Source organism: Elephas maximus, chromosome 1, assembly GCF_024166365.1.
Source record: "Elephas maximus indicus isolate mEleMax1 chromosome 1, mEleMax1 primary haplotype, whole genome shotgun sequence".
Classification (NCBI taxonomy): domain Eukaryota; kingdom Metazoa; phylum Chordata; class Mammalia; order Proboscidea; family Elephantidae; genus Elephas; species Elephas maximus.
In genome coordinates, this window is record NC_064819.1 from 45,292,962 (window position 1) to 45,304,812 (window position 11,851).

At 39.7% G+C, this 11,851-nt stretch overlaps 1 pseudogene; it reads left to right on the forward strand.

Annotated features, from left to right (window-relative positions):
- The first annotated feature begins 9,916 nt into the window (after window positions 1-9,916).
- On the forward strand, window positions 9,917-10,778 carry LOC126070959 (nucleophosmin-like; annotated as a pseudogene).
- The last annotated feature ends 1,073 nt before the right edge of the window (window positions 10,779-11,851 follow it).

The window sequence follows — 11,851 nt, forward strand, 5'->3', positions numbered from 1 at the left end:
TCGATGTTTATGCGTTCCATCTCATTTTTGATGACTTCCAGTTTTCCTGGATTCATACTTCATACATTCCACATTCTAATTATTAATGAATGTTTGCAGCTGTTTTTTTTATTTTGAGTTGTGCCACATCAGCAAATGAAGGTCCCAGAAGCTTTACCCCATCAATGTCCTTCAATTCAACTCTACTTTGAGGAGGCAGCTCTTCCCCAGTCATATTTTGAGTGCCTTCCAACCTGAGGGGCTCATCTTCCAGCACTATATCAGACATTGTTCTACTGCTATTCATAAGGTTTTCGCTGGCCACTTTTTTTCAGAAATAGACTGCCAGGTACTTCTTCCTAGTTTGTCTTACTCTGGAAGCTCAGCTGAAACCTTTTCACCATTGGTGACCCTGCTGGTATTTGAAATACCCATGGCATAAGTTCCAGAATCACAGCAAAACACAAGCCACCACAGTACAACAAACTGACAAACGAGTGGTGGGTCTCTATGTTTGTATCTCTGCATATACAATATCCCCTTTCCCAGAACTCCCCCAACAGTTTGATATAGAGAAAAATTAAAAATAAAAGAAACTGATTACTTATTTAAATAAATGAATAATAAAACATGTTTGTCAATTATATTCTTTATAATAAAGCTTTGACATTTAAAGAAGAAATTTTGTGATCCTTTCTGATGATACTGTTGAATTGTATTCGGTTGAACACCAAAATCTAGCTTCAGCCTCCAAAATGTTTCATTCAGCATCTAATGCACTGGTACTTAACATGAGGGGATCCCTTTGAGAATCTTCCCAGAAAAATGTGTACATCTCACACCTACTACATGGCAAACACACTAGATATTTTACAGTTTTCTAAACATTCCCTCCTGCAGTCTTCATATCATTTTTACTTTTTCTGTAGTAACACCCCTTCCCCTACTCCTGCAGAGCTAGCTCACAAGTCGTCTTCCCTGACATTGCTACTGATCTCCTCAAAGCTCTGCATTGGAAGTTATATTACAATAATTTGTTCACAATTCTTTACTCCCTGTTATAATTATTCATTTAAAATATCTCACTCTTGTTTTAACACCTGGGCAGCCTTATTCTATCTAGCAGAGTGCCTGGCACATAAAAAAAAAACATGCACATAGTAGACTATAAATGTTTGAGTTAATTTAAATACTGTGATAATATTTGCTAGAATGTATGCTATGGTTACTATGTGCCAAGCATAGTACTGAGCATTTATATGTATTACCCAATTTAATATTCCTAAAGAATCCAGTAATATAGATTACCAACTGATTACTCCTGTTTTATAAATGAGTAACCTGAGCCTTATTAAATAACTTTTATTATATTACTTATTAACTTTTCCCAACTTATTGAAAATAGTAAGCTGGGGTAAATATCGGTGTCTGTATATTCCCAGTTAATACTTGCTACAAATAGATTTAGCTGGTTAATTTTGTTGTTATTCCTTGGCTATAAGACAGAAATTGTGTGTGTACATGTGTGCATGTGTGTGCGTGTGTATTTCACATATCTGTCTTAAGCATCACCCATTCTTCCTGCGTTATTTTACTGTTCCTGCTTTTTCCTTTTGTTTCAGACCTTGAGCTGATTCCTGATCTCTTCGAGACCCTCTGAGAGTTGTCATCCATAAACATATTGTCTAAGGTCCTTTTTTCCCCTAGATGGAACATATTTTTAAACAGCATCCTTTGTTATCATCATCCCCATCTGACTGTTCTCACTGTCTCTGGAAACTTTGGAATACTTTGACATCAACGTCAGCATCATGGCTGTCTGTCCCTACTCCAGAGTCACCTACTGAATTTATGGAGTTTCTAGTATTACAGGTTTAAAGCTATAGTGCCCATGTGTTTCCGTGCAGTATTTAGGTGGGGGGGTCCCCAGTCTAAGTGGTGAGGAGACAAGGCTAAGATATGTGCGGAATATTGTGAGAGGGTGAAATACAGGGGAAACCGCTAAGAGAATGGAACCTTCTTGGGTTTGGTTTGGCTCTAGTCCAAACTTGGGAATGAAGGGGTTAGTTGGACAGTGTGCAGTTTTCTGTGGTAGCCCAGGCTCAGCTCTAACATCAATTCTTGACGCAAGAGAATGCACCTTCATCTTCCTTCTAGGCCATTCCAAGGTCACTCCTAAGAGTCAGAGTTTTAAATGGTAGCCTCAAGCTTGCTTATTTTAAGTCTGGAAGTTTTTAGCTAATGCAGAATGAAACCATACTTTCATGAATAAAGTAAGGTAGTTGCTGTCTGTCTCATGGCATTTAACAACCTCTTTATTAATTACAAAGTCCCTGGGTGGTGAAAATTGTTAAAACGCACTTGACTGCTAACTGAATGGTTTGCAGTTTGAGTCCACTCAGAGGCTTCTCAGAAGAAAGGCCTGGTGATCTACTTCTGAAAAATCAGCCATTGAAAGCTTTACCCTGATACACATGAAGTTGCCATGAGTCAGAGTTGACTGGACAGCAACTAGGTGTGTGCGTGTGCGTGTGCGTGTGTGTGCATATACAATAAGTCCAGTGGAGGGGGTTTAAATTTGTAGAACAAAAGGAAAGCTTCAGAGCCTATCATTCAGTAGGTCCAGTAAGCATGCTTTACTGCCCACCTCAGTTTCTTCTATTATGGAAAAAGTGACAATAGTGACCACTAGATAACTATTTTGGAAAGCACTTTGATGTACATTCCTTTTCACTGTTGAAGGTTATGGCAAAGAAATGCCAGTAGCAATATTTCTTAGTTTCTGATTATTCTGGAGACTTCTATCTCAGTCTACCCCTTTTAGTACCTTTCCTATTTTTACATTGTCTACGCGTTCACTTCCACCTCCGTTTATGTTTCCGCACAGGTTTGCCAAGGTTGTTTCTGGTCGTGTACTACAACAACATCTTTTTCAGTGTTATTATGTAAACATCTTCAGAAAGTCAGGGCAGTATTTTCTAATTATTAATATGCTTTCATATTCTCAAGTAAATAAGATGCTAAGTCTGTGGGAAACTTTTCAGTTAAATTATGGGCAATTTATACTAAGCGTATGGTTTAGCTAACTGGTCTTTTTCACTTTTCCAGCTTCTACTTTTTCTTTCAATAATGGCCAATTACATTGATCCCAATTTAGCAGTCCACTTCTGTGAACATCCGTCTCAAATATCCCAGTTTTCTTGTGTTTGTAGAATGTCTTTTTAAGAAATACATATTAAAATATTTTCTAGCTAGTAGTTTTGTTTTAAAAATTAACCTTTAATACTTTGCTTCCTTATTTTGGGGGCCACCATTTTTTTTTTTTTTTAATTATAAGAAATCTTGTCTAAAATCTGTTCCTAGAACGAGTGCAATATTGAGTGTATGGAAATATTTCCCAAAGGAAAGAAAAAAGATAAACACAAAGCAGTAAGCTCTGTGTCTGTATATGTTGCAACTCATACTTTTGAATACATTGCAACCTTATATATCCTTCGTTTTTTTGATTTTCCTGCAAGGCTTGATTCCTGCGTTCGAATTGCTTTGTAAGCCCTCCTCTCCTTCAGATGCCTATACTCAGTAATTGTGTTTTCCTAGCCTTATATCACTAATTCGTTTTCAATTTTGGTTTAAATTTCAGAATTAGAACTTACTTTTTCGTGCCAGGAATGCTGTCATTTAGATCCTCTTTCTGGAAGTTGGGCTCATCCCACCTCATTTGCTTTGAGCGGAACACTCTCTTTAAAACACTTTCTTTGAGAAACTTGGTGATGATCTTCTCTCTTTGAACATTACTGAATACTTTGCCTTCCGGAAGCCAGCTCATCTTGTCACATCCACCATGGCAGGGGGGAAGGGGAAGGTGTTCAGGAGACACAACAGCCCTCTTTGGAATAAAAAAAGGAATTGTGGTTTGCCTAAAAGTCACGAGTGAAAGACCAGCCTAACTAGCAAAACAACCAAGCACCCTGCAGCTGCTCTGCTGTGGGATCAATTTAGTTAATAACACACTGCAAGCACCTAAGCACACTGCAGGCCCTACATAGCAACTTCTCATCACAATAAGACCAGGAACTCGGGCTGGGGAGGATTCTTTTGAATCTTTTCTCATGAGAATATATTAAAAACTTTGTAAAGGTAAATATATTCATCACTGAAGAAGAGAATTGGAAATAAGTGGAGTATAAGACCAGATACAAAATGGAAGCATTTGTGTCATCAGAGAACAGTGGCACTACAGGTGGAGACCTGGGCAGGCTCCGACCAAGATCACATAGAGCTTTGACCAGGCTTCCTTCACTCACGACTATTCACTCCCATCTTACAGTGTTCTTTCCACCACACCATAACTAGAGAAAAATTAGTGGAATTGTTAGAAGACTTGCCCATTGCTAAAAGATTTATCCATCAGATAGTTTACTTAAAATTTAATAATTGAGGCCTACCTCTAATTTCAATCAAGCTCAAAAGCTTCAGATAGCTATAAACATTCCCTCAGTTGCTATTTAAAAAAAAATGATTAATTTGCATGGAGTGTAAAGAATGACATTTTCATAGATCATTTCTTTGGCGTGTTGAAAGGCTTAAAACATGGTTTGTTCTTTGCTACTTATGTAAATGAGGATTTAGAGTAAAATATTCAACTTTTCGTGTATGAAAGAAGTTAGGGGATATGTCTTCTGGACACCAGGATATTCTACTTCCCTCTCTCCCACCAAAGGACCCATAAAATTCTAAAAAACACAGTTATATTCAAGTGTTTCTGGTTAGTTCTATAACATATTTTGAACATGTTCACATTTAATTGATACCTTTTGATATCTTTTTTAAAACCTTTACTTTTTAAGTTTGCCAGCTGAAAATTAAGCAGTGTCGTTTTATATCTCCTGCTTTGAACACTAACGTGGCATGGTATAATCACGATGTTTATCTTGTCCTGGCCAAGGGTTGTTAGGTTTGGTAGGGTTCCAAGTTCCCAGGACTGTATTATTTTGAACAAGGGCCTTGTTCAATTTACTTTAATTCACCTTTCTCCGTTTAGCCCTCTTCTCATGTCTCTGTTGCCAGCTTCTGCCTTTTCATTTCTGAGATTTCTTTGGTGCCCTGGAAAACTACCAGCTTTTGCCATAGCGTGCTTGGTCACGTGACTATTTTCCCCGATACTAGCCACTTTCAGTGTGGTTACCCAGCCAGTTCATGGAGTGATTAGGGTGAGCCAGGGTCAGCTAGAGGACCATGGGGAAATTAAGAGCAGTTGTAACAAACCTTGTTTGCATTTTTGTCCCAAATCTGGGAGTAGCTCTTGGTAGCTTCTGTCTTGCTCAGAGCTATCAAATTTGGTGGTTTAAGATTATTCAGTATTTCTATTGTCTTCTGCTCTTTTGTCTACAAAGAAGTATGGCCCCTACGAGCAAAGCTAGACCTGACCATTTTTGTTTGCTTATTTTATTTTGCCTCAGTGTTCGTTTGGATAAGAGAATCAGAAGCTGTTTGTGCTCTTACCTGTGTTAGTCTGGACATTTCCTCAATATGGGATGGTGAAGCTCTTTCCTTGGTTCTGCTTGAGGACTCTGCTGATGTAACCACTCTCTTGGGGCTTACAAGTCTGTGGAGTCTTAATTACGAACACACGGGGGCAGGGCCTCAGGGCCTCTACTAAATGTGGGACAGGGAAATATCACTGGAGGTGTGTGCCCTGCTTCCCCCCTTCCCCCTTCAGGAAAGCTTACTCTGTTTTCCTCAAGGATTGTCCATGTCCAGACAGGGAGCTAGTTTCTACCTAACATCTCTGTAAGGCCCCGGCAGCGTGTTTTTGATGGACTGACTTCCTCTGTTTTGTCAATGCAGGGTGATGCTCAGGGTTTCAGGCTAACATCATCAGTCTGGGCCATTGTGACCCTCGGAATGCTTAGCAATAGAGACCAGAAAAGAGGTTCCATGATACTTTCTTAGAGATGGAGGAAAGCCAGAAGAAAGGGCGGCCACTTTTCAAATTCTCTATTTCTTCCTCTGTGTAACTGATTGGACCATCATGGAAACAGGCAACAATACTCGAATTACACTGAAATTTCCACCCCTTGACAAAGGTCAGAAGGTGAAAAATTATGATTCTCCTGAAGTTCTACGTGACACCTTTGAGACTCTATCTGACCTCCACAAGCTGCTGCCAAGTCGTCTGATGGAGATGCTTTACTCCCTCAAAAGTGAAGAGGACAAAAGAAAATGTATGTGGGTGTAGTGTGGGTGCGAACTCTTTTTAGGAAGCGTACATTTTTTTCCCTGTACAAACTGCCTCTCCTTCTAGCATGGATAAGAGCTTCTTTCCATTGAGGTGTTGGGCTTGTCCAGTGCTGATTATACTGTGCAGGCCCATGCTCTGGGGGCTTGGTGTGGAATTAACTCATGCACTGACTTAACCATCAGTCCTTTGTATTGCCTTATCTTCCTTTCCAGATGGAAGATCTATGACTGCATTTCTTAGTCCCTCTTTATTGTTTTAATGTTGTCTTCTTTTACATAATAAGATCGCTGTTACCCTGTTTTGAGCATTTTTTTTTTTTTTAATCTTTATTTTTTTTGATTTCCCTGTCTGGGTTGACTTCTGATCGCTCAGCCTAGTGTTCTAGTCTTGGGTTGATATATGATATTGATTTTCTAACCAATGAACTCCCTTTAGTATTTCTTGTAGTTTTGGTTTGGTTTTTACGAATTCCCTAAACTTCTGTTTATCTGGAAATGTCCTAATTTCACCTTCATATTTAAGAGACAGTTTTGCTGGATATATGATTCTTGATTGGCAATTTTTTTCCTTCAATTTTTTAAATAGGTCATCCTATTGCCTTCTTGCCTGCATGGTTTCTGCCAAGTAGTCTGAGCTTATTCATATTGGCTCTCCTCTGTAGGTGACTTTTCGTTTATCCCTTGCTGCTCTTAAAATTCTCTCTTTATCTTTGGTTTTGGCAAGTTTGATTATAAGATGTCTTGGTGACTTTCTTTTAAGATCTACCTTATGTGGAGTTCAATAAGCATCTTGGATAGATATCTTCTCATCTTTCACGATATCAGGGAAGTTGTCTGCCAACAAATCTTCAACAATTCTGCATTTTCCATTATCCCTCCCTTTCTGGTACTCCAATCACTCGTAGGTTATTCCTCTTGATAGGGTCCTACATGATTCTTAAGGTTTCTTCATTTTTTAAAATTCATTTATCTGATTTTTCTTCAAATATATTAGTGCCAAGTGATTTATCTTCAAGTTCAGAAATTCTGCCTTCCATTTGCTCAATTCTGCTCCTCTGACTTTCTACTGAGTTGCCTACTTCTGTAATTTTATTGTTAATCTTCTGAATTTCTGATTGCTGTTTGTCTACGGATTTTCCCAGCTTATTAAATTTTTCATTATGTTCCTGAATAATCTTTTTAATTTCTTCAGTTGCTTTATCTATGTGTTCCTTGGCTTGTTCTGTATGTTGCCTGATTTCCTTCCTGATGTCTTGAAGGGTTCTGTGTATTGATCTTTTGTATTCTGCCTCAGGCACTTTCATACAGAAGATCCGTTGATTCTTTGAGAGCTTGTTGAGGTGATCACGGTCTGTTTCTTTATGTGACTTGATATCGAGTGTTGTCTCTGAGCTATCTATAAGTTATTGTATTAGTTCATTTTAACTTTGCTTACTGTGTTGTAGCTTCTTTGTTTTGTTTTGATATGCCCTAATGGGTTGTTTGAGTGAGCTAGCTTGGTTATTTTTGCCTTTGGAGCTCTGATGTCCTGTCCGCAGATGGCTAGAGCTGTTATCAGGTATATCAGTCTAGGAGTCCATTCACTTTTCTTGTATGAATTCAGCTCAGGTGTCCAGGTAGCTGATCATCAAGTGTGTGGTACAGGCTCTGTCCTACAGTCTTAGAGGGGCACACAGGTGATTGGTGTAGGTACCGGTATCTGGTTGCAGCAGGGGGTCACACTCTGAACAAGGCAGGGGGCTGAGAATCGTCCCCCGCGTGTGTCTGAGGAAAGTGTGTCCCTGATCCCTAGAGTGTACAGGTGGATGGTTTCTGCAGATGGACCATGGGCACCTAATACTTTTGGTTGTAAGGACTGGGAGTTACCAGTTATCCTTGGACCCCTGTTGCAGGTGGCTGGGTGACCTGAGCGGTGCTACCAGTCCTTAAGCCCCTGATATGGTGAGGACCCTGTTTAATAGACAAAGCAGAGCTGAAATGGTTGGAGTCTGCTAACAATGGGCCTGTTCTCCTGAAATAGGCCCACACAGATCCACGCAGAGAGGAAAGCTACTCAAAGTCCACAGACCGTTTATACCTGGACAGGAGCTGCTTCTGTCCTGAGCTCCCCCGGTTAGTGGATCTGGCAAATTATCTTTTCCCCCAGTTGCAAATTTTTTCCTTCTCCAAGGCCAGGAGGATGGCTCTAGGTGCTTAACAGGGCATATCTCAGGCCCAGGGAGATCAGTAGCCACTGAAGCCAGCTTGGGGGTCAGTGGGCGGGGGAGCGGGTGGTGCGGCGCGGTAAATATACGCACGTACTTAGCTTTTGCTGAGAGCGCTGTTCTTCTCTGGTTCCGGAGGTGTGAGTAAGCTGTGTAGCTGGCTGCTTGTTCCTGATGAAACTGCAGCCGAACACTAGTACTAGCCTGCCTCAGTTGCTCCTGGGAATGGTGCCTGAAGGCTTCCCTCGATTCAGGTCCGGCAACTCTTCTCCGCTTCTGAACCATCTCTTCTTCCCCCTGCCCCTCAGTTCATTTTAAGCTTGTCTTTGATGCTCAGGGCTCCTAGCTTATCATAAATATACTCGTTTCACTTGGGCTTTTTTGGTCTTTTTTGTAAAGAGGGCTTGTCAGAAGTGGCTGTCTATTCCGCCATCTTTGCTCCGCTGCCTGGCCAACCATTCCTTCTCAATGCCACTTTAGTTGAACAGTTTTCACTCTTCTTTAGGCAAGGCAAAGCCGTGGAAAGATGGAAAGGCAATCAAGTAGGAAATAATACTAAATTTATAATTTAAAGTTTAGGTCTGATTTTAAGATTAGTGAGAGAATTTCTAAGTTGAAGGCTAGATTTTGAAGTTTATTCTTTTGCTCTATTTCCTACTACTTCTTCCTCTTGTTGCCAGAGTTGTACTACCCCACAGAAAAGCTGGATACCACTGCCCACCCCAGCACCCTGCACTTTTTTGTAATTTGGTGTGGACTCTCATTCCTGGAATTCTATCAGGGAGGCTGATGACCAATCTGATTTGCATAATTGGGTGGAGTCTGCCTCCTGAATTGTTCATGCTAAGAGGCAGAACAAAGGCAGATGGTAGGCACCCGTGCCCATGAACTTGAAAAGCAAAATAGAAACTGCTATAGTGATTAAGGAGCTCTGGTGATGTGGTAGTTAAGAGCTTGGCTGCTAAACAAAAGGTGGGCAGTTTGAATTCACCTTGGAAACCCTGTGGGGAAGTTTTACTCTGTCCTATTGGGTCGCTATGAGTCGGGACCAACTTGATGGCACCTAACAACAGCTATAATGATTAAGACAGGAGTTCTAGAAAGGAAAGTAGGTATTGATGTAATGATTTTAAAACATCTTGGCAAATTTGACCATTTGCACTCTGATCAATCCCTAATCTCAGAATCCAGAGTATTGTGAATCAGTCCCAAGAATTCTCCTTCTCTAAACTGAATGACGATAAGAATGTTCAATAAGAAGAACTTTACAGATTTTACTTATGTTTTCTTGAATACATACAACTAGTCTTGCCATGGTCCTTTATTAGCCTTTTAATTTTTTCTGAGGTGTTGAAGGAGGAAGAACTGATAGCTTGATTAGTTCTAGAAGGTAGGTTTTGCCCTGATGTGATTCTGTCCTGTGCAGCTGCTTTCAACAGCAGTAGTGGTTTATCTCTGTCCTCCTCTCCCACCTAAGTACATGCCACCACCCCATGTAAGAATTGATGGACATAGACATGAGCCTCCTGAGACCCCAAAAGAGTCTTTTCAGTTGTGAACTAAAGGTTGACAAAGATTATCACTTTAAGGTGGAGAATGATGAAAATGAGCACCAGTTTCTTTAAGAATGGTCATTTTAGGGGCTGATGCAAAGGATGAATTGCTCATTGTTGAAGCAGAGGCAATGAATTATGAAGGAAGCTCAAAGTAACACTGACAGCTTTGAAAACGTCTGTATAGCCAACTGTCTCCCTTGGGTGCTTTGAAATAATGCCACCTGTGGTGTTACTGTTGAAGGGTGGTTCGGGGCCTGTGCGTATCAGTGGACAGCATTTAGTAGCTGTGGAGGAAGATGCAGAGTCAGATGATGAAGTGGATGAGGATGTGAAACTCTTAACTGTATCAGGAAAGTGATCTGCCCCTGCAGGTAGTAACGAGGTTCCACAGAAAATAGTAAAACCTGCTGCTGATAAAGATGATGATGAAGATGACGATGGTGGTGATTTTGACAATGAAGAAACTGAAGAACAAGTTCCAGTGAAGAAATCTCTACGGGATACTCCAGCTGAAAATGCACAAAAATCAAACCAGAATGGAAAAGACTCAAAACCATCAACACCATGATCAGAAGGTCAAGAGTCCTTCAAAAAACAGGAAAAAAACTCCTAAAACACCAAAAGGACCTAATTCTGTAGAAGACATTAAAGCAAAAATGCAAGCAAGTGTAGAAAAAGGTGGCTCTCTTCCCAAAGGGGAAGTCAAATTCATCAATTACATGAAGAATTGCTTCCGGATGACTGACCAGGAGGCTCTTCAAGATCTCCGGTGTTGGAGGAAGTCTCTTTAAGAAAGTAGCTTAAACAGTTTGTTAAGATGTTCCATCTTTATAATGCAGAGTCAGAGCTTTCCCTACCCTGTCTGATAATTGTTGTCCAGGTTCTTTTGCCAAGAATGTGTTGTCCAAGATTCCTTTTTAGTTTTTAAAGATGGAACTCCACCCTTTACTTGGTGGCAAGTATGTGTGGAATGTTTGGATAGGCCATAGTAGTAGCAGTGGTCAGACAAATGGAAATGATGGGGAGACAAAAATATACATGTGAAATAAACTCAGTATTTTAATAAAGTAAAAAAAAAAAGTAGGCTTGGTAAGATCTTTGAAAAACTTCATCAACACACAATAACTGACCTTACTAGTTCCTCACTTCTTCATTTTACACAGAAGTTAAGAAATTCACAAGTTATCCCTGGGTTCAAAAGGCATGAAGGAAAAGAAATAGGACAATGGCTTAAAAACTTTTTGCTCACATACCCTATCAGTGAAAAAAAATGTGATCTTAATATATGTGTAAATGCATATATTTACAAATTACACACACTACTGTATATCAACATTATAAAATCTCACAAAATAGAAGTTAAAAAATGGTGAGCAATGTAAATATAAATGGACATGCTACATTTTATCTCTGCATTCCAGTGGATCATTTTATATACCCACCTGGGTTGGGCTTTGTTGGAGCCCCCTTTGGAGACCACATTAATAGAGAAAATTCAGGAAAGTCATAATGTAACTAGTCATGACAAGACATGGAGTGGGTGAAAATTTCCATCTGAAAAAAAAAAATCCAACTTAATTTCACCTGAACCGGAATGGAAATGTCTTTATTTTATTACAGAGGGAATAAGGACTGTAGACATTCATCCTTTAGTTGAAATCAATATCCAAATCATTTATAGCAAATAAAAATGTAACCAAATTAAGGCATCATGGATTAGAAGACTTAATATTGTGAAGATGTCAATACTACCTAAAGTGATTTACAGATCCAATGCAATCCGTATCAAAATCCCCACAATGATTTTTGCAGAAATGAAAAAGCTGAGCCTCAAATTCATATGAATTGCAAGGGCCCTGAATAGCCAAAATA